The following is a 20,129-nucleotide window of genomic DNA, read 5'->3' on the forward strand; positions in this document are numbered from 1 at the left end:
TGGTGGGACTCAGGATTTTACCAGAACCCAGAAGCCACTGGGAAGGCTGCCAAGCAAAGCTAAGCCTACAGGGCAGGAGTTGTCTGGTGGGAGCTGGAACCCTGGAGAAGGCAGCCATAGCCAGACACACCACCTTAAGAGAGGGGAGAGCAAGGAAATGATGCCGAAATCTCCTATTGGCCTGTGCTTCAGTATTCTGTTCTCAAGTCAGGAAAATGGAGTTTGCAGGATCTGCCCCCTGTGATACAGGGCTGAGCAGTATAGTGGGAGGGAATGGATTTGAAAATAACCAGACAAGTGACAGACACAACATACATTTGATATTTACCCTGCTGCAATCATAGATTTGAGCTTGCTACTTAGCACCCACTAAAGCTTATTTTTAAGAGGCATGAGTAAAGATAACACTCTAACTCCATAAGATAAAATGGGCAGTGGTCTGGGGTCTAGTTGCACAATAGCTAATGACCCTGCAGACATCTTGCAGATAAGTAACAGCCCATGCACTTTTGCATAGAGATGTACGGATTTATTACTAATTCCTATCCACTCATCCTTAAGATCATTTGTCTTATTTGTTTTATGCTGTGACTTTAGCTATGTGCTTAAGAAATACTGTTGCAAATATAAAAAAAAGAAATACTGTCTCACCATCACAGTATAGAAGCTAAAGAAGGATTCAATGATACTAAAACATGCTTATCATCGTATTAAATCCTATCAGATGTTTGGGCTCAACTGGTTTAGTTTAAATTGTAAGAGAGTGAGGTGGTAAATTCCCTTAGGTTGCCCTAAAGCAATTGCATTCTAATCAGACACCATCATCTAAAATCTAAATGTATAAATTTAAATAAATAAATTTTATTTAACTGCCCTTAAATTCATATATGTTTTTGTATAGATAAATTACATATACATAAAGAGATGGATGATATAGGTAAATAGATAAATAGATGATAGATAGATAAATAGATAGATGATAGATAGATAGACGATAGATAGAATGGAAGAACTAGAATAGATCTGTGGCTTCCAAATGTTTTGCTCCTGTAATCACAAAAGAATTTTTAGAACTATGTATACTTTATAATCATTGAGTAAGAGTAGCAGAGGATTCAGATAAACCTTGAAATTCATGGCTTATCATAATTAAACCTTTTTTCTTGGCTTGCACAGGAATCCAATGCTGGTATTCAGTGAACAGCTTTCCAGAAGTGGTTCAGGATCTCTGCATTATAGCTCCACTGTCTAGGGCTTTGGGGTCATTCATTTTCAACCAGTAGACTGGGGAAGAAAAGTAGAGAAGGTATATCTGCTTCTTAAACATTTCAGCCTGCAAGTGACATAAATTATTTTTACTCATAACCCATTGGTGAGAACTAGTCCCATGACCTTATCCAAATGCAAGCAATGCTGGGAAATGTAGAACCTGTAGACACAAGCCTCCCAAAAACAACTCTACACAATAGAAATGGAGCATGCATTTTTGATGAGCATCTTTTGTGTTTTTGCCATACCTGCCATCTCGATAAACCCCTTATTCCTCACACTGAATACACATACTCCCACTCAAGGGAAACATCCTAAAATCCCATGTAGTAATACATGTAACTCAAATCCAGATCTCCAGTAGATACACAGTCCTCTCCATTAGGACATGTGGCTTCTCATGAGCTAGTGACCTATGAACTCAAAAGACAATTTATCTAACTTGTGCACACACGCCGTGTGTAATGATGACCAGAGGGAGAAAATCTACAATAAAATCTCTCACTTGGAAAAGGGGAGACCGGGATCACTGGTAAATAGCAGTGATAACAATCCTACAAGTAAGCACTGTGAGGTCTCTCTCCTGGAAGTGAGGAATTTCCTTGTCCACTCTCTAAATGGACTCTGGAGCTCTAAATTATGGTGGAGTTGCAAGATGGAAGCAGCCTGAATCCTTAACTTGCCCTCTTGGAATGCTGCCCACTCTATACCTACGTTGAATTCTTGTGTCTGACAGGAATAAATTCTATTTGGTTAAGCCCCTGCAATTATGGGATTTCTCTCCTACAGCACTGAACATTAGCTTAGTTAATGCAGTTGATACTGAAGTGGAATGCTGCCAAAAAACAACCAGACCCAACGTATGTGGCATTGGCTTAGTAGGTGGGTAGCGGGTGGTGAGGCTAGAAAAATGGAGGACCATGTTAAGCAAAAGTAAAATGTTTGATAATGATACTGCCTCTCTGCCTACTGAGGCTGATTTGTAGGTGAAGAGGTTGGAAGACAGAATGCTAGCGGTGTGTTTTGTTATTTTCTGGTTACATTTAGTAACGTATAGAAATCAGAGGTGGGGGATGCCTCGGTGGCTCAGTCGGTTAAGCGTCTGCCTTCGGCTCAGGTCATGATCCCAGTGTCCTGGGATCGAGTCCCGCATCGGGGTCCCTGCTCCGCAGGGACCCTGCTTCTCCCTCTGCCTCTGCCTCTCTCTCTCTCTGTCTCTCATGAATAAATAAATAAAAGCTTTAAAAAAAAAAAAAAGAAAAAAGAAACCAGAGGTGAGCTCAGGCTGGAATTGGCTAGTTTGTGATAAAAATGGGGGGGGGGGGCGCGGATAAAAAAGGAGAAGAAATAATTCAGAAATTTGGACTCTTTTGGGTTGGAAAGTTTAACTGGCTTTAGACTCCAAATACAAAAGGGTAAGACTAAGAAATGTTTTCTGCATTAAAGATGCATTAAAGATGCATTAAAGTATAGGTCTGTCCCCGATGTTTATAGCAGCATTCTCTATAGTAGCCAAATTGTGGAAACAGCCCAAGTGTCCATCAACTGATGAGTGGATAAAGATGTGGTATATATACACAATGGAATATTGCTCAGCCATAAAAAGAATGAAATCTTGTCATTTGCAACTACATTGATGGAGCTAGAGAGTATTATGCTAAGCAAAGTTAGTCAGTCAGAGAAAGACATAAGATTTCACTCATATGTGGAATTTAAGAAACAAAAAAATGAGCAAAGAGAAAAAGAGAGGCAAACCAAGAAACAGACTCTTAACTATAGAGAACAAACTGATGGTCACCAGTGGGGAGGTGGGTGGAAGATGGGTGAAATAGGAGATGGAGATTAAGGAGTACACTTGCTGTTCTGAGTACCGGGTATTGCGTGTAACTGTTGAATCACTATATTGTACACCTGAAACTAATATTACTAATATTACACTAACTGGAATTAAGATAAAACTTTAAAAAAGTATAGGTCTGTCACAAATTGCGAGTGTAGAGTTCCATCCAAGCCTGCTTATCTCAATGTAGCTGCCATTATGTTGAAAGAAGAGAATGGGGGGAGGAGGTGCAGAAAAATATATCAGGCTTGAGAATTATGACTATTATGACAATTAAATATATTTGAGATTTTTTCAGGCAAACAAAATTGACTAGAGTAAATAGATCAAAATCTACTAATTTTTTGAAGAATTGCTCAGCTAAAGAAATTACATGCCAGATTGAAAAAGCCTTTAAGTGTTTAAGACTTAAAATAAACCTTGGGTTTTGAAACTTGGATTGACAAGACAGAATGTGTAAAATTGACACAACTTTCCAGGCAATTTGGTACCATCAATTCCCACCCCTCCACCCCCCGCCGCCAATGGAGAACAATAGACAAAGAAGAACGATTTTTTGCCTGGATGCCTTCACTGGTTAATTCTCCCAAATATTTGAGGAAGAAGCAATTTCATCTTTATATCCACTCTCCTGGAGTACAGAAAAAGAGGCCCAACTTATAACCTTGATTTCAAAACCTGCCAAGGACATTATTAAAAAAAAAAAAAAAGAATAGACCAGTCACACTTTTCCCATAATGAACATAAGTATAAAAATCCTTAAAGTTAACACACAAAAAAATGCTTCCACATCAAAAAATAATAGAAAACAAGTTGGGTTACTATTGTAATTGAATTTGGTCCAACTTTAAAATATATTCCATGAAAATGATCATATTAAAAAATGGAAAAGAAAATCATATGATTATCTTAATATATGCAGAAAAAATATTTGATGAAACTCAACATCTATTCTTAATTATGACAACAAATATGTATAAAACACTAGTAATAGAAGAATGATTTCTTAGTCTCATGAAAAGTATCCACCAAAAAAGTATAGCATATTAATAGGGAAATATTTTAAAAAGTCTTTCCCTCTGTAATTGGGAACAAATCAGGAATGTTCTCTATCTCAGCTTTCATTTGAAATTGAATGATCTATCCAGTACAGTCAGGCAATGAAAAGGCAAAGGAAAGGAAAGGAAAAAAATAAAACTATCATCATTTTCTGGGATATGACCATCAATGTACAAAATCCAAGAAACTTAAATTATTAGAATTAATGATTTATCAAGCATGTAGACTGTAAAAAAAAAAAAATGCCACAATTCTTTGTAGTTTCTTTCAACAACAGCTGGAGTCTGTTTCTGCACCCCAATATGGGCTGGCCTTGTGATCTCCTTTGTCAAAACAGCACAGGAGAATCAATATTATGTGAAGTCTGATGAGGTTTTCGCTTGCTGCTACTTTTGTGCATGGAATCTTGCCTCCTCATGAACAAGCCTGATGTTAACCTGTGGATGGATGAGACACCACAAGGAGGAGAACCAACAACACATGCTAATTGGCCAGTTTCCAGCCACTCCAGTAGCCAGCAGCAGATGCATGAGTGAGCCCCATTCAAGATTAGCCAAGCCTAACTCATGCAGCAGAACCACTTAGCTGAGCCCAGCCCAAGTTGCCAACCCACAGAATGGGGAGATAAACAAATTGTTGTTTTAATCCACTAATGAATGGCTCTTTGTTATGTGGCAAATGCTAACTGGTATGAGAAGGCTCTGAAAACAAAGATGGTATAGAAAAATATGTGAAAATCTAAAAACAGAGAAAAAAATATTTAAAATACAGTATGCTCAATAACAAAAATTACCAAGTAGCCTCTGGTCTTGATGGGCTTCAAGGAAGAAAGGAAGGAAGGAAGAAAGGAAGGAAGGAAGGAAGGAAGGAAGGAAGAGAGGAAGGGAGAGACAAAGAAAGAGAAAGAAAAAAAAGGGGGAAGGAGGGAGAGGAGAAGAGAAGGAAGAAAGAAAGGAGGAGATAAAGAAAAAGAAAACTAATGGGGTGCCTGGGTGGCTCAGTCAGTTAAGTGTCTGCCTTTGACTCAGGGCATGATCCCTGAGTCCTAGGATCAAGTCCCACATTGGGGGGGTGGGGGGGTCCCTGCTCAGCAGGGAGTCTGCTTCTTCCTCTGCTTCTCCCCTATCTTGTGCTCTCTCTCTCTCTCTCTCACTCTCTCTCTCTCAAATAAATCAAATATCTAAAAAAAAAAAAAAAAACTAAAAAAGCTTGACTGAGTAATAATAATACACATCTGATTAATGACAAAGGAAAGCTCCCCAGCAGTCAGAATTTTAAGGGACCAAGATGCTGGAGAGAAGAAAAACTCACCAAAATGAATGTGGTGTTTTTACTACTTCTCTTTGGAGACACTGGACAATTTTTAAATGCTTAGAGATGCTGACAAACAGTAGATCATGGCTAATGGCTACTAAGTTGCAGAGAAGCAAAATAGAACAGAAGTAAAATGTTACACGGAGGCGCCTGGGTGGCTTAGTTAGGTAAGCAAGGGTGTCTGTCCAACTTGTGATTTCAGCTCAGGTCATGATCTCAGGGTCATGAGACTGAGCCCCACGTCAGACTCCATGCTCAGTGGGGAGTCTGTTTGAGATTCTCTCTCTCACTCTCCCTCTGCTCCTCCTCCCACTCCCTCTCTCACACTCTCTAAAAATAAATAAATACATCTTTAAAAAAAGAGTGTTTTAGAAAATGGTACATGGCTGGAGGAAAAATATGGGAGTTTAAGACAACTAAGTAGCGAGGATCTGAGAGAGCAGGATTATAGAAAAAAAGGAAGTACAGAAAGGAAAGCCCAAAGCTGGGAGTGAGCTTCAGCACAAGCCATTCAACAACCCATAAGCAGCTTGGTTTGAGAGGCAGACAGGCTAATATAAAGTGGCTACTAAGAAACAGGAAAACTAAACATTGTTTTCACCAGCATCACATGTGGGGAAGAAAACAATAAGAGTCAGCCCCAATTATGGTGGGGAGGTAACAAAAAATAGTCTCATTTGGGGACAACAAAGGGCCATACTCTACAAGTAAGGACAGACCAGAAATAGAGACCAGGCCCTACAAGGACTAAACCCCAGATTCAAGTCATCTTAATCCCTTATTAGATTTAGCTGATACACTAATATTCTACTTGTCTACCATAAAATAATGAAAACCTTCTCTGGAGAAAAATAATCAGCCAGAGCTTCTATAATTGTTCATACACAATTTTTAGCATTCAATTAAAAAGTAACAGACAAAAAAAAAAGTGACAGACACACAAACAGTAAGAAAATATTTTATTTGAAAAAATAAATATTGGAGTTATCAGAAATGGACTTTTAAATCATTGTAATTTAAAAAAATAAAAAATAAAATAATTGCAAATTATATGTTAAAAAATTAGATGACCAAGATTGGGAATTTTGCCAAAGAACTAGAAACAATAAAGACTTTTAGTACTGAAAAGACAATTGCTGAAATCAAGAAAATAGATGAAATTAGAGATTAGACATAGCTGAAGATACTCATGAATCTGATCTGGGAATCAGAAATAGGCCAGCAGAGAATCTCTAGGCTGCAACAAAAAGAGAAAGGGAGGATGGCAAATACAGACCAAGGGGTAAAAGAAATGTGGACTTAAGACCGTCTAACAGAGGTGTGATGAAAGTCCCAGGAAAGAAGTAAAGAGAAATTGAGGCAGAAGCAATATTTGAAACTCATTTTTAAGAATTTCCCTAAAGTAATTCAAGCTGCTGATTCAAGAAACAATATGAATGACAAGAAGAAAAGCACAACTTGTCAAGTGATAGTACAAACCACTGAAAACGAGTGACCAGAGAAAATCTTAAAACCAGCCCGCGGGGTGAAAAAGAAACATTATCTTCAGACAAAAATAAGATTGGCAACTGACTTCTTAACAGAAACTATGTAGGTCTGAGAACAATGAAATGATATTTCAAAGTCCAAAAACAAGCAAAAAATAAATAAAATAAAAAATAAAAAATCTTTCAAAATTGAAGGTGCAATAAAAATATTTCCAGAAAAAAAAAACTGAGAGAATTTTTCACAATATATCCCCACTCAAAGAAATATAAGCAAGGGTGGCTCAGTTGTTAAGCATCTGCCTTAGGCTCAGGTCATGGTCCCAGGGTCCTGGGATCAAGCCCTGCCTCAGGCTTCCTGCTCAGTGGGAAGCCTGCTTCTCCCTCTCCCACTCCCCGTGCTTGTGTTCTCTCTCTCACTGTGTCTCTCTCTGGCATATAAATAAATGAAATCTTTAAATAAAACAAACAAACAAACAAACAAACAAACAAACAAACAAACATCAGAAAGGATCTCCAGATGGAGGAAGAAAAATACAAGGAGCTGGAAGTGTAATGATAATGGGGGTGGGGGGGAGCATGATAAATAAAAATAAATATTTTACTAAGCAATAAAAATAATGACTTCCAGAATTTAAAATATATGAAACATAAATGTCATGATGGTGTAAATAGAATTTAAAAATTTAAAATCCTCCTTCTTGGATCTTACGTGTTCTCACTTCCCTTGTTTCTGACTTCTCCATAGACTGTTTTCTGGCTTCTCTGACCCTTGAATGTATCAAACTTTCCCCACAAGAACCTTGCACTCACTCTGTAGCCTAGAGCACCCTCTTCCTATGTATTTCCAAGATTGGCTGGGCTGTAATATTACCTCCTCAGTACAACCCCCCATGGCCGCCACTCTAATTGAACCATTCAGCTCTCCTACCTTAGGCCATCACATCACACTTATTTTAGTTTTTACCTTCGTAGCATTGATTTTCTCTGAATTTATCTTGGTCATTTATTTTTTCAATTCATTATGGTTTTTCTGCTCTAAGACAACTTCTACAGAAACAAGAACTCTATCCATTTCTGTTCTCCATCTAATCCCAACGTATAAAAGAGTGCATGGGGGTGCCTGGGTGGCTCAGTCGGTTCAGTATCTGACTCTTGACTTTGGTTCAGGTCATGATCTTGAGGTTGTGAGATGGAGCCCCACATCGGGCTCTGTGCTTAATGAGGACTCTGGGAGTCTCTCTCTCCCTCTCCTTTTGCCCCTCCCACTCATGCCTTCTCTCTCTCTGAATAAATAAATAAAACTTAAAAAAAAAAAAGGAAAGGAAAAGAAAACAGGGGCACCTGGGTGGCTCAGTTTGTTGGGCGTCTGCCCTCAGCTCAGGTCATGATCCCAGGGTCCTGGGTTTGAGTCCCACATCAGGCTCCCTGCTGAGCAGGAAGCCTGCTTCTCCCTCTCCCTCTGCCACTCCCCCTGCTTGTGCTATCCCTCTCTCTCTCTCCCAAATAAATAAATTTTATTTAAAAACAAAAACAAAAAAACAAAGCAAAACAAAAAAACCCAGTGCATGGAACATGATGTGCATCAAGTAAAGATTACTGAATTAATGAATGAAATGTCTGTTAAATGGCTAAAACATTCTAGACTGTCTTTAAAAATATGTTTCCCAAACACCAGAAGTTAATATTCCACTCTTCTTTGTATTGATCAGATGATTTCTAGGATATTCTGTTGGAGTCTAAGTACCACATTTTAAGAGGACTTCAGAAATCTGGAGTTTGGATTTTTATCTTAAGTTCAATGGGAGAAATATGCAAAGCTTCACATACTTGGAGCTGTTTTAAGGAAGGAGGAATAGACAAAGTTTTCTCCAGGGAACAGGGCTGTGAATAAGTCGAAGTACAAAGGATGTGGTATAAGATGTTGGAGTTGTTTTAAGGAAGGAGGAATAGACAAAGTTTTCTCCAGGGAACAGGGCTGTGAATAAGTCGAAGTACAAAGGATGTGGTATAAGATACCATCAGAAGGAGGATACTCCTTCTGATATGCCCTGAAAGCAGAAATACATGTGCCCTGAAATACATGTGCCCTGAAAGCAGAAAATGTGTTGATCTTTGAGATGGGTGAAGGCTAATACTAAGCCCCTGCTAGGGATCTTGTACATGGCATCTCTACAAGTGGAAAGCTGGCCAAAAGAGCTTTAAATTTCTTTGAACTTCGTGTCTATAGTACTACATAATGGTCTTTGCAGTTAACTTTATACAAAGTCAGTACCATTTATGGTAACACTTTCCTTAATCATAAAGGATCATTATGGTGTTCATGTGTTTTTCTGCTTCCTTTCTAACTTTCCTTAATGTCTGGCTTCTTATATCTATTTAATGTCTAAGTGATTTTGGTAGGAGGCTTTCCAGAACTGTGTGGCCTTACTTCGCTCTTCTGAGTTGCCACCTCATCACATGGCCACCTAGTTGCCTACCTCCAGGCTCTGGCAAGGACCTTTTTAAATGAGTCACAGTGGCCACCTAATTTTGGAGAAACCCAATGCTTATTTTATTGAGATTTTGTTGTAAAAGGTTTACAAAATGTTAGTTGATTAACCGTCTGCTCCATTCTTCCTGCCCATGGGGTGGGGGTGGGGGTGGGGGTGGGGAGGTTTCTTTGGCAAGGAGGATATTTTGAGCATCAGTTTTCTTAACTAAATTTTATCATCCTTATCTGATGGTCGTTAAAGTGATATGACAAAATTGATCTTTTTTTGTTGTATCTTCTTCCCATATCTTATCAGTCAAGGGATTTTATGTATTTATAGATTACACAAGCAGACACCTAGGGTTTCATGATGGTGAACATGCTGCCTGTTATAAAATTGAGACAGAAAATTCAATCTTTCTAGCCTGGGGTCTTTTTGTTTTTACTATCTTTTTTTTCCTCTGACCCACTTCTGCTGCCTAAGATCAGATTCTCATAACATCTTACATGTGCTAATATACTTTTATTTGTCTCATAATTACTCTCAAGCCTCCCGTGTCTGTCCTGGTCAATTAACCCTAAATACTGTGCTTGTGTAATCTAATCAGGTCACTCCCCAGCTCAAAACTTCCTGCCTCCTACTTCCAGAAGCATGAAATCCGGAGCTCCAGCCAGACATTCCAGACCTTTCACAATCAGACCACAATTTGCCAATCCTGCCTTATCTGAGCTAATCCTTATCAAATTACAGCCTTCCCCACACCCCACCTTTGGCTTTCGCTTATTCTGTTTCTCTTTTATCCTCATCTCTGAATCTGCCCCGTACGGGAGGGAATAGGAATATGTACAAGGGGGATGGTTAGGATAGGATTCCTGCAAATGGAAGAGAATTAAAATTGAGGGGATGGGTAATGAGGGTGAAGGGAATTTTAGGCTAAAGGTACTAGAAAGAGATTTAGATAAACTTTAGAGAAATACGTTGTTCAGATTTAGCCGGGTATAAAAGCATAAGGAATAGGTTTCTGAATTTAATTGTCTGCATACAGATGTTTGTAATCAGTGTTGATTCAGATTCAATTGAACAATGGATAAGCTTTTCATGTTATAATCATAACACCTAAGACAGAAAAGCAGGCCTTTTCATGGCTCCCCAAGCCCCACTGGGTGTTCAAGTTAAGTGCTAGTTGCTGGCTAGTTGACTTGAACTGTTTAGTGGTTGGGGGTGGTGGGGGTGGTATCAGTCAGGATCCCAAGCTGTCCCATCCATCATAGGACTTGATCCTGGACAATGCTTTGCTCACGTGTCCTAAAACATCACAAGCCAGTGGGTTGCTGGGTCGCTGTCCTCAGTGTCACTTCACACACAATACAACAGAGCAGTGATTGATCTCTGCCTCCCGTTATCTTTGTTCATCTTTTTTGTAAATTTTTTAAATTGACAAGTTACGGTGACTGAGTAATGAGGAATGCTGAACTCCAAACAATCCTGTTTTCTGTCATTGCTATAAAACAGTCAAAACTTAAGCAGAATAACAGGAGATCTCTTTACACATACACACACACACAAAAAAAACACTACACAACTTGATGAGTAGAAAGCCAGAAAGGATGGAAATGGCAATCTCCAATAAAACTTTCTCTTCTAAAAGACTTCTCACTTTTAAAGGTTTCTAAGACAAATGCTAGCATCTTTTTTCATTTACCTCTTCTTGGCTTCTTAAGCATTTTAGCGTGGAGAGAAGAGGCTGAGAATACCCATACTAATTCTCAACCACAAGCTTCCCTGAATCCATCTGTTTTGGTGTTCTCCCCCTTAACATGGAAAGAAAAAGTAAGTAAATAGTGAGTCCTTCTTAAAACTCCCTCTTGTTTCACTTCAATATAGTCCATCAACTCTGTCGTATTACAGTTTGTGACAAATCTTACTTTAACTGTGTTTTAACCTGCATGCCAAAACAAGGAATGAAACACTTTTTTGTTCTTCCCTCTCCCACTACCTAAAGAGACGAACTTGATTTACTTCACTTTTTTAAAAGATTTTATTTATTTATTTGTCAGAGAGAGAGAGCGCGCGCAAGAAGGGGGAGCGGCAGGCAGAAGGAGAAGCAGGTTCCCTGCCGAGCAAGGAGCCCAATGCGGGACTTGATCTCAGGACCCTGAGATCATGACCTGAGCCAAAGGCAGACGCTTAACCAACTGAGCCACCCAGGTGTCCCACAAGCTTGCTTTACTTTAATTTAGTGCTCTATTATAGTCTAAAGCAGTCCTTTCCCCAACAGAAGGGAAAGTTAAATAATTTTCTTATTTCACTCATGTGGAATTTAAGAAACAAAACAGATGAACATATGGGAAGAAAAAAGAAAGAGAGAGAGAGAAGCAAACCATAAGAGACTCTTAACTATAGAGAACAAACTGAGGGGTGATGGAGGGAGGTGGGTGGGGAATGGGCTAGATGGGTGATGGGCATTAAGGAGGGTACTTGTTGTGATGAGCACTTGGTGTTATACGTTAAGTGATGAATCACTAAATAAAAAATAATAAATAAAAATTAAAAATAATTTTCTTAGAACTCTTAAGTAGGATATTTACAAATTTTTTAAATTTAATTTAATTTTCAATTTAAATTACATTTAATATTACACATTCCAAGGATATCAATGGATCCACCTTTCCATTTTACATACATTTACTGAATAGCCACCTTGCTTCAAGAACAGTCCAAGAGATCGAGGAGCCAAGGATGAGTAAGTCAGTCACATGCCTGTCTTCTATTGTGTTTGGGAAACAAACATAAAAACTGTAATAGCTTTATGTAGAGGGCTGATAGGAAAATTATAATGTAAACTTTGCTTGAGTGAGTCAGGGAAGAGGAAGCTTCATAGAAAAGGAGAATTTTGAGCCCAGCCTTGAAAGATTTTTAAGAGTTTGGGTGGAAGATGTTTTAGCGAGAGGTGTACTGCATAATTATTCTAGCAAACTATAATCGGCTCTCTAGGAGTTTAGCATAAAATTTGGGATTGGAAGCTAGTGTAAAGCATCCCATGTGTCGTTCTAAGAGGTTTGTGCTTTGTGTTGGCAATAGGGAACCTTTCAGGGACGTTAATAAGGAAAAGCATGAAAAGGGTTGTGTTTGAGAAGATACTCTTGGGATGTGTTCAGAATGGAATAGACAAAAGCTGTCCTGGATGTCCAGATAACTAAATGGGAAAATATTGCAAAATCCCACAGGAGAGATGACAGAGGCCTTAATAAATGTAATAATAATGGAGATGAAGAGGTAAGCACAGACAGAAGCACAGTCGCAGATCAGAATCAGTAGCACTGCCTGGGGAAGGAGGGAGAGCCCCAGGACTACTGACAGATTTTCTGTGCGCCATGTGCAAAGTTTAAAAAAGCAGCATCAACATCATCAGTGACATTTATTGAGGGCTTACTCTGTTCCAGACACCGTGTCAAGCTCTTTGCTTCAAATCTTGTAACAATCTTATAAGACAGATACCATTATTATCCCAATACTACAAAATACATGAAATTTAAACTACCTTGGGGAGACCGCTGACGTGGAACTGGAGTACCAGTAACCTTGAATATTTTTTTCAACACATGTCGAAGTTTATTATTTATTTTCTCGATAGTCATATGAGGCAGTGGTCAAACACTAAATTCACGTTATTTTAATAAACAGAAAATTGACCCGGAAAGAAATGGCAGCTCAGGAGTGAACTCTGGGTCTCAGGGTTCCCACGCTGGAGAGCTTTTCTGGCTCTCAGAAAGTTACTATTACTGGAGAAGATACTGTGTCCAGTTTGTATGTCACAAAGGACATTTCTGCAGAAGAGGTTCTAGGAAAAAACATATTTCAGTTCAGACACTTAGTTTCTTTTCTTTTCTTTTCTTTTTTTTTTTTAAGATTTATTTATTTATTTATTTGACAGAGAGAGAGATAGCGAGAGAGGGAACACAAGCAGGGGGAGTGGGAGAGCGAGAAGCAGGCTTCCCGTCGAGCAGAGAGCCCGATGCGGGACTCGATCCCAGGACCCTGGGATCATGACCTGAGCCGAAGGCAGACACTTAATGACTGAGCCACCCAGGCGCCCAGACACTTAGTTTCAAGTGAAAGTGATTCCGAGCACACCAAGGTATCTTACAGAACTGAAGGACAGGGATACAGGTAGTGGCAGGAGCAGCTAGAAAGGTCTCCAAAGTATCACCACTGCCCTCTTCTTCTTACCTATTTGAATTTTCTCTTTCTCTCTCTCCATGGACTGGCTTTTGTCAATGTAAGATTTTATTTTTTCTGAGGTTTTTTTTTTTTTGCATAGAGAGGACAAATCTTAGCTACTGGGATTTTTTTTAAATTAATATTCAGTTTATTAAAGTGAAAAAATTCTAGAATTTAGTTTCCCTTAAGCTTCTTTACATTAACTGTAAATTCTATTTACAAATTAGTAAAATTTAACAATCACTTTCAGAGTGGTCATTGCTGTCTCAGGTTGCAGAACTCACTGAACAATCAGGCTCCTTACAAATTAGTTAATTTAATTGCCTTTAACATTTTAGACTGCATTTATAATTAACATATTTGTTGCCTAATCTGACCTGACATGACAAGTGAAATTTTCTCAGGTACTTTCTCAGCTATTTAAATTGTTCTAGTAAACTTCATAAATTAAATTCATAAATGTGATAAATCTGAAGTTCTCTCATGCATTTTAATGGTGTTTACAATCTTAGAAAAATATTCTCCTGATTTTAAACTAAATTACAAGTTCAAATCAATCATTCAATTATACTTTTATTTTTTTTAAGATTTTGTTTGAGAGAAAGAGAGCACGAGCAGGGGGAGGGGCAAAGGGAGAGGGAGAAGCAGATTCTTTGCTGAACAGGAAGCCCCACCCAGGGCTCAATCTCAGGACTCTGGGATCATGACATGAGTGGAAGGCAGATGCTTAACCAACTGAGCCACCCAGGTGCCCCTGCTGATTGCACTGTTATGTAATACCTCCCCCTTGGAGGGCTGGTGTTTTTTGACTTCCAGTGAATTTCCATGAGAAATGACACTATCTCATTTCCAAGATTAGGTTACAAAAAACCCTGCTTCTGTCTTTGGTGATCTCTCTTCCTCCCTTGGTTGCTTGCTCTAATGTAGCCAGCTTCCATGTAGTGAGCTTCCCTATGGAGGACCCATGTGGCAAGGAACTGAGGGAGGCCTTCAAGTAACAGCCAGTGAGGAACTGGGGCATTTAGTTCAGCAAGCCATGGAGGAAATGAATCCTGTCAACAACAGTGAATGTAGAGTGAGTGAATGTAGAAGCAGATCCACCCCCGACCTGGGCCTTCAGATGAGATCGCATCTCCAACTAACACCTTGATTACAGCCTTGAAGAGACATTAAAGCAGAAGCATTTAGCAGAGCTGCACCTTGATTCCTGATCTACAGAGACTGGGAGATAATGAATGTTTGCTGCCTTAAGTCAACAATTTTTGGAGTCCTTGTCATAAATATGTATAGTCAATATTCTCCAGAAAAACAAACTAATGCATGTGGGTGTGTGTATATACAGAAGGAGAGAGAGTGGGAGCTGACAAGTCCAAAATCTGCTGAGTAGGCTGACAGGCTGTCAATTCCAACAAGAGTCGATGTTGCAAACTTGAGTCCGAACGCAATCTTTGGGGTTGGGGAATGGAGTGAGGGGGGACAGTGGCAGAACTCATTCCTCTTGGAGGAACCTCAGTCTTTTCTCTTCAGGCTTTCAACTACTTGGATGAGGGCCATCCACTTTATAGAAGGTAATCTGCTTTACTCAAAATCTACCGGTAAATAGTAATCATCTAAAACTTACCTTTACAGCAACAACTGGATTGGTATTTGACCAAACAACTGGGCACCATAGCCTAGCCAAGTTGACACACAGATCAATCATCATAGCATCAATAGATAATTAATATATATATTAAACATTATAAATACTTAACACCAAATATGAACATATCATTCCTATCCTAATACTAAAATATTAATTTGATTTACTGAAAATTCCTCTATATTTAATTTTAAACCTCCTCAAGGAGACAATTTTATTCTTCAAAGAATAATTGGTCTCACCATTGCAGTGTGTTAAAATCACTATTGACCTGTTATTTGGGGCTAGAATGAAAGACCTGGAACAGTAGACATACAGACTGACATCAATCTTGTCACTGACAACACGGTCCAAGACATTCTTTTATTGAATATTTCCACCTGAGTTAAATAAATGGAATTCTGCCACCTGAGACTTTAGCTAACTTTTTTTTAACCACTTAATTAGACTTTTTTTTTTTAATATATTTCCTTTTAGATTTAAATAACATCTATTGGAACTTGCATATTTTTCATAGCTTTGTTTAACTCAAATATCACACTAGTGAGTGCACCCTGGCTTCTCCTACCCACAGAGTAGAAAACATGGCTACTAACTGTTCCCATACTTCTGCCTTTATACCTGGCATACTAAAAGATATTGACTTCCATTTCTTGGTTTCCATGCCTAAAACTCCTATGAAGATTCCAGTTGGTCTAGTTCAGATATGGTGTTGGTCACTAGACCAGGACAGTCTTATGAGAGAGGGATTATAGAGAAGGCCCTATAGCACCATGAGAATGAGGGGTGCTGGGCAGACAATCCCCTCGATTTCTAGTGCATAGGAAGTAAGACTCATGATGTTAGATGTATACTGCTTTAAGTTGATGAACAAAAAAGATTTGCATGCTCAGCTCTAAAAAGGAAAGATTTCATAGTAGCATTCTTCCCAATTCCTCACTTGCTGGACTTCTCCTCAAAAGCCACCCTTTACTCTCACGTCCCCATCTTCACAACGTCTCACCCAGGCCGGCCCTTTGGAGGCAGCAGGTAGAACTTCACATCCTTTCTCCTTTTTCAAAACTGGAATTTTGCAGTATGTAGGTGAAAAAAAGACACACAGCCAGAGCCAGAAAGGCAAAGGGCCAACTATTTCACATTCTAAACTTCACAAATGATTTAATTTGCACACTCGCAACATGTTCTTTTATGTAAGCCATTTTAAGCATTCTAAAAAGTAACTTTCTGGGACCATGTCTAAATGCAAGTAGGGTATGATCCTATAGATAAGAATTCTAGGCACCAGGGGAAGGTAAAGAGATATTTTTGGATAGAGAGACTCTGATAGCAATAAAGTTGGAGGTTGGAGCATGGCTGCTATAGGCCATTATGTCAATACCAAGCAGAAAATTAGTTATTTGCTGCTTTCTGCCACTTGGGTTGTCTCTAAGTATTTGAATGTAATGATATGAAAGTGAAAAAAAGGAAAACACCTTAAAAAACCACTGTAATGAAGCAGGAGCAATACAAGAACATCAGATTAAAACTCTTTTTTTTTTTTTTAAAGATTTTATTTATTTATTTGAGACAGAGAGAATGAGAGACAGAGAGCATGAGAGGGAGGAGGATCAGAGGGAGAAGCAGACTCCCCGCCGAGCAGGGAGCCCGATGCGGGACTCGATCCCGGGACTCTAGGATCATGACCTGAGCCAAAGGCAGTCGCTTAACCAACTGAGCCACCCAGGCGCCCCAGATTAAAACTCTTAATTATTGATTATTGGAAGACATAGTAGCAACAGAACCAAGATTAGAGATGAAACTAAAGGAAACCAAACCCTGGATAATTCTTCAAGCACTGAATTGGTTCTTTCCTCAGAATTCTATTTTTTAAAATTGGATATTCATACATGCCTTCTCCTCAGTCTCAGGGTGAGCACTGTAAATCTTACACCAAACCACATGGAATTCATAACCTTGGCTAGGTATCATCTTGGTCCTTTTCCTCTTAAATTAATTGTATGTGGCATCTCAGAACTTCCCTATGTGGCTGGGGGCTAGAAGTGGTATTTAATCATATAGTACTTAGAATCTCTCACATGGCTAAGTGTGTATGTCCAGTTCTAAGAAATGAGTAAAGTTTTGGTTACTCTAGAGTAAAAAGAAACTGCCAAGCTAGATATGAGTCACATACAATTTTTCTGTTTGGCAATGAAGTCTGTTTCTCTGTTTTTCTGTACATTTTTCAAAGGTTGAAAGAATAGACTCCACTTAAAGGGGTTTGGGGATGATATTTAGTTACATACTTAGAATTTATTCCACTTTTACCAACTGCACTCAGATTTTACTTTGGAAATGTCCTTCCCTCATTGTGCTAGAGCCATGAACTCTGAATGGATTGACTCCATCCCAGCTCCAAGCTATATTATTTTACCCCAGATAAAACAAAGATTGTTTCAGCAGAGGCTGTCACCAAAGCCCAGATAAACCAGCATTTGGTTTCTTCCTGGGCCCAGTGATTGGCTTAATCAGAGTAAATCTCAAGACTTTTGTTAAACGATTATAAAATGTGACAGTCTCTCTCCCCTTGGATATGAGTCAAATAACATGTTGCCTTGGCTGCTATTGGCAGCCATTTTGTGGCTATGATGGAAGCCAATCTGAGGATGGAGCCAGAATACAGAGAAGGACACAGCCAAGAGAATCATAGAAAACTGAGAGACTGCCTTAATGAAAACATGCCTGGACTTTTCAGATATGTGAGCCAATAAATCTGGTTTATCACTTATGCTAATTTGAGTTGGAGTTCTGTTACTCATAACCACAAACATCTCAACTAAAATATAAAGCATCTGGGGGAGGTGGACTTATCTAGAAAATGAATACTAGGATATAGTGAAGGTTAAATTCATCATTATTTATTCTCATTCACTGTGGCATTTCATGGATTCAAGAATATCAGATGGAAAAAATTGGAAGTTAATCAGGACCAAGCACCCTTTTAATTATATATATATTATTAATTGTATGTGGCATCTCAGAACTACATATATATATTATATATATATTATATATATATATATATATGTGGTAGTTGATTCAGTCCTATTAGAAAAATATGCCCCAAAAGGGGAGTGAGCCATTTGAAGTTTCCTTGGTCTAAAAATTTTCTCTACCAATTATAGAAAATACCCCAAATTGGTCATTCTTACAAAAGAAGTCTTTGAAAGATCTTAATATTCAAAATCATAATCTTAGATGGGCAAGATAGGAGCAATCCTTTTTTATTAAACAACTCATCAGGCATTAGTTTATCAGATTAGCTCCAGCAGAAATAAGAACCTTTGGGAAATGGGATACACATTTTATTAGGCAGAAGAAAGGCATGAAAGAAGAGAGTTCTGCCTACAGACGAAGGACAGGTGGGGGTAAGGAAAGAGTAGTAACATAACAAAAATTGTTCTAAAAACTAACCTCACTTTAATTTTTCCAGAGCCATTCTATGCAGAGAATGTTGATAAATTATATCTTAATGTTTGGACTACTTCTTTATATGAGTATGAACCCTGACACCAACAATTGGCAAAGTTGTAAGAACATGTCCTAGAACTAGAAGTAGTTCAAGCCAGAAACCTGCAATAAACAAACTGAACGGATGCTACACTTCAAATTTTACAGTTTGCCCTTCTACTCCCTTCCCCAGCCCCCTTCACTCTCCCTGATCCTGCCAATCAATGACTTTCTTGGCAATCTGTGCTTATAAGATATTTGCATGACTTCGCTCCACTTTCCATCCAACCTGGAAAGGAACCAATTTTGTGAAAAACTTCTACTTGTCTCACTGGAAAAAAAGCAATGATTAACTCCTAGAACTGCATCCACACATAACTGAAGCTGGTTCAGCTCTTAGTTCACACCCTTTGCTTTTCCAAAAGAAATGGAGTCCTTCTTCTTTCCATTCTTTAACTGCCATTTCCCCCCCTAACACATTAAATATAAGATTGTTTGATTTGAGGGAGGTTTCTAAATATTTATGGAAGCAGCTTGAAAGGAAGTCTTTATAAAAACCACTTTGGGTGCACCTTATTAAAGCTCAAGGTTGAGGCCATCTGTGGCCAATGAACTTCTGAATGTCGGAAGTGCGCTATAAAAACAGCAGGATTTTCGCTAGCACCAGTAGAGCTTGTCTCTATGACTGGAGTTTGATAGTACTCTCTGCTACATTCAGTTTTTTAGAAGAAAATCCATTGCAAATTAGGTCAGGTGTTAAAAAGCTTTCTGCTATCACCTAGGTATCTACATCATAAATCTGAAGAGAACCTGCGAGAAGCTTCTGTTGGCAGCCCATGCCATTGTTGACATTGAAAACCCAGCATCAGTGTCATATCGTCCAGCAATAACGGCCAGCGAGCTGTGCTGAAATTTGTTGCTGCTACCAGAGCCACTCCTATTGCTGGCTGCTTCCCTCCTGGAACCAGATCCAGGCAGCCTGCCGGGAGCCGGGACTTCTGGTGGTTCCTGATCCCGGGGCTGACCACCAGCCTCTTACAGAGGCGTCCTATGTTAACCTGCCTCCCATTGCTCTGTGTAGCACAGACTCTCCCCTGCGCTATGTGGACATCGCCATCCCTTGCAACAACAAGGGAGCTCACTCAGTGGGTCCGATGGGGTGGATGCTGGCCAGGGAAGTTCTGCGCACACGTGGCCCCTTTCCCGTCAACACCCATGGGAGGTCATGCCTGATCTCTACTTCTGCAGAGATCCTGAAGAGATGGAAAAGGAAGAGCAGGCTGCTGCTGAAAAGGCCGTGACCAACGAGGAATTTCAGGGTGAATGGACGGCTCCAGCTC

At 39.2% G+C, this 20,129-nt stretch overlaps 1 non-coding gene across 1 annotated transcript; it reads left to right on the forward strand.

The window, feature by feature from the left end:
• The first annotated feature begins 19,354 nt into the window (after positions 1 to 19,354).
• Positions 19,355 to 19,505, forward strand: LOC118022576. The gene has a single exon (XR_004682509.1). It is a non-coding gene; the product is annotated as a small nucleolar RNA SNORA62/SNORA6 family (small nucleolar RNA).
• Positions 19,506 to 20,129: the final 624 nt, after the last annotated feature.

Source organism: Mirounga leonina, unplaced genomic scaffold, assembly GCF_011800145.1.
Source record: "Mirounga leonina isolate KUSES-001 unplaced genomic scaffold, KU_Mleo_1.0 Mir_176, whole genome shotgun sequence".
Taxonomy (NCBI): domain Eukaryota; kingdom Metazoa; phylum Chordata; class Mammalia; order Carnivora; family Phocidae; genus Mirounga; species Mirounga leonina.